General features: G+C 31.3%; 1 protein-coding gene across 2 annotated transcripts in view; it reads right to left on the reverse strand.

The window, feature by feature from the left end:
- LOC117118369 (ruvB-like 1) overlaps nt 1-3,627 on the reverse strand; it is a 17,689-nt gene that overhangs the window by 6,748 nt on the left and 7,314 nt on the right. Inside the window, exon 1 of one of the 2 annotated variants that reach the window (XM_033262956.1) lies at nt 2,259-2,607. The exons of the other annotated variant lie outside the window; for it this stretch is intronic. The gene's annotated coding sequence lies outside the window, so the exon portion shown is untranslated. Of the gene's footprint in view, nt 1-2,258; nt 2,608-3,627 lie in introns of those variants that run through there. 2 annotated transcript variants of the gene reach the window in all.

Below are 3,627 nucleotides of genomic sequence, written 5' to 3' on the forward strand. Positions count from 1 at the left end.
GTCAACTCGGCCACAAGTCAACTCGGCCACAAATCAACTCGGCCACAAAAAGTTCGGCTGCAGTCAACTCGGCCACAAGTTGTATTAGTCTTAGCATTAACATTATGTATTATTTAAATTTTTGCTGATATTATTATTGTTACCATATAAATAATACAAAATTCTCAATTTTTTTTATTCATATTATTATTATATATTAGTCTTAGTATTATTATTTTAATAATAGCAATTTTAAAAATATTGTTATTGGTGTTTTATTGGTATTTTTCTCATATTATTATTATTATTATTATTGTTGTTGTTGTCACCTTTATTATCAATATTATTACCCTATTATTACTAAGTAGGCCTAGTATTATAAGTATCATAATTATTATTATTATTACTAATTAGTATTACTATTATTATAAAAATAAACGTGATCTTAATCTATTATTGCTGTTATTATTGCTATTATCACCTTCAATGTTATTATCGCTAATTAGTATTATTAAAATAGATATTTAAATCAGGGCTTGAAATTAACTTTTTTTCTTGGTAGCACTGCCAAAATTTTCTGGCACCCCCCCAAAAAAATTGGTAGCACAAGTAATTTTTTTAGTAGCACATATTTCCCCATCCTTTTCGCATCCCTAAGATATTAAGCGCTGCGCAATATTTTATTATTTATATTTCCTAACAAACCCCCACACCTACACTGTCCCCATGGATTATTATGCAAGAAAGAAGATATGAAAGAAAAAGAGAAGAGATTTTTAAAAATTGAAAACAAAAAACAAAAAAAAAAACAAGAAAAATAATAAATAAGAAATAACAAAAGGAAGGAAAGAAAAAAAAAGAAAGTTAGTAAAATGGTGGAAAGAAAATGACAATGAAAAAACTAAAAGAAAGGTAAGTATCAAAAATGAAATAAGAAAAAGGATGAAACAATATTAAAAATAAAATAGATATTAAAGGGACAGTAAAGAAAAAAGGTGCAAGGTAAAAAATTCAACCTAACTAGAAGGAAAGGGAAAGTGTTTCATGGAAATTTTCAATTGTTAGGAATATTTCTAAGAAAATTACAAATTTCAGTTAATTATTAACAGATATACACAATATAAAAAAGAAAAACATGAGCAGTAATAATGTGCTAGCTAAACTGTCTAGTCAATGGACTGCCAAAATCTGCAGTTACATAAGTGGATTGATTATTCATTATCAAATTATTAATTATTACTGAAACATTAATTGTATTTTCTGTACACTTTCTTTAAATTTTTCAGTATTTTTCTTCATTTGTGCGGAAAATTTCGAGAAAATAAGTCTGCAGAATCGCATTAACACTGCGAATGCCTATACATTGGTTACAATAGCCACCGGCCGACTTTATTTTAATATGCGTGGATGGAATATTTTCTTTATGAGATAACTCTAAATCAATTTACACATAATAATTTCAACCCAGAGTTCTAAAGTTTTCACCAACATTTCGGGAGTGCTGAAATTCCAGCTCCCCACTTGTCAAAGGACATTTAGTCTTCGTTTTAAGCCCTAAAAATTGGCATCACACAGTCGGCCGGCGACACTTCTTATTTAGGTTATAATGTAGCCTAGAACATTAGGCCTGGGCCTGTACAACTTCAGCAAAATATCTTATACCTACATATATAACGATCTATAGTTTCATTTTCTTGTTCAATAGTTGTTTTTATTGAGAATTATTTAAAAAAAAAAATAAAAAAAAAACTGGTACGCCTTCCCACTTCGAAACTTCAGTATTAATCGCCAGAGAATATCGTCACACTTCTAGTGTTTACAAAGGTTTCGCGGAGTAACATATCCCGAACATTGCAAGTTGCCCCGAATGATGTAATATCCCAGCAATCTGATTGATGTAGTCGGGCGCACACGTGGTTTGGGATGTTACTCCGCGAAATATAGTTTCGTAATTGGAAGGCCTGCTACCAGTTAGTTCGATGTTGTTACGTTTTTGGTTGTTGTTGCTGTCAAAACAAGAAACATTCCTTGTAGAATTATATATTTTCTATATATCTTATAGATTAAATTAACCAATTTATTCAATTGTTGCATTTTATTAATTCCACGTTTAAAATTTAATCTTTAAATATTCATTTATATACAATTCAATTTTTATATTATTTCAAAACACGATTAAACAATTATTTTGCTTACTTTCTGCTGATACTTTGTTAAGAACGAAATAAATTGTTTGATAGAGGCCCATTACTAGTTGCCTATGAAGTAACTCTTCTTACCGTCTACTACATTCAGTGAGAAACGTTCCCAATTCCAGACTCCTCCTAGTAGACACAGACACCGAGGTTGCCACTGCAGACACAAAGTCATTTGACTCTTTGTACGCCGCCGATACGAACAAAAGTAGGTCAGAAGCCGACTGGCTCGTTCAGTAAATAAATGGTAGTAAAGGAGTTGCTTTCTGTATTATTTCATTTCATTAGGTTTCAAAATTTGCTGTGAGCCCTATTTGTTTGATTATTGCTTGATCTTGGCCGTTTACATCGTATGAGTCAATACTGTATACGATCGTTTGAAATTTCGGTACATAGTCTATTTTATGAACAAATACGTTAAGGAAACGTTTACAATTACGAGGAGGTACAGGTAAGAGTAGCACTCAATAAAATAGTAAAAAATCGTGCAATCCGATGTTTTTATACCAGTCTCCTTCTTCGCTTTGACGGTGGTCGCTTATTTACCAAGAATAAGATGAGCGCACATCGACACGGTTTTAGTGTACGACGTCACACTTAACCAGTCTAGGTCATGCTGATTGGTTAATACAGTACATGTAAAATGAATGATTTCATGACTGAAAATAATGGGCTGTACAAGTTGTAAATAATTGGGATTTGGAGGGAAACCACCTTCCTGCCGCTTACAAAATCTACTCGCGCTATCAATTGACCTTGTCGCACTGAGCGCGACAAAGTTGAATTCCTTGTCGCACCTTAAAAAATCATGTCGCAAATGCGACCAAATAACGAATGTAGGTAAGAATGGCCCCGGAAAAAATGACCCCGGAAAAAATGACCCCAGAAAAAATGGCCCCGGAAAAAATGGCCCCAGAAAAAATGGCCCCGGTAAAAATGGCCCCATATGACAGGTAGGTAAAAATGGCCCCAATTAAAAATTCGGTAATAGAAATGATATATTTTTTTTTTAATCTTCAAATATTTAAATACTGTATAAGCAAGAATTGAATCAAGAAATATAAAATGGCCCTCAATTATAAAATTCAAGAGAAAAATTAATAATAAATAAATAAATAAATGCTGTAAAATACCCTGTAGCAAAAATTTAATTAATAAATCAACATAAAGAATATGCATATTTGAGAACTAAAATAAATTAGTTTTTGTTACAATACTGTAACGTACAAAGCAACTTTTAAAAAATAGTTACATTGCATGCGTTAAAAAAGATGCTGTTAAATTAGTATTAGAAACTTTTTAGTAGGAATACATCTATACAGTACAGTAAAATGTACAGTAGTCAGCGAGTTCGTCAGACAAGGTATAAAAAAAAAAGTCTCGCCTAATTGGGTAGCATCTTTTTAAAGAAAATCATTAATTTCATTAAAAAAAAACACAAGTTACTGATTGA

The sequence above is a fragment of the Anneissia japonica genome, unplaced genomic scaffold, assembly GCF_011630105.1.
Source record: "Anneissia japonica isolate Jap-2015-1 unplaced genomic scaffold, ASM1163010v1 scaffold287601_len214881_cov132, whole genome shotgun sequence".
Taxonomy (NCBI): Eukaryota; Metazoa; Echinodermata; class Crinoidea; order Comatulida; family Comatulidae; genus Anneissia; species Anneissia japonica.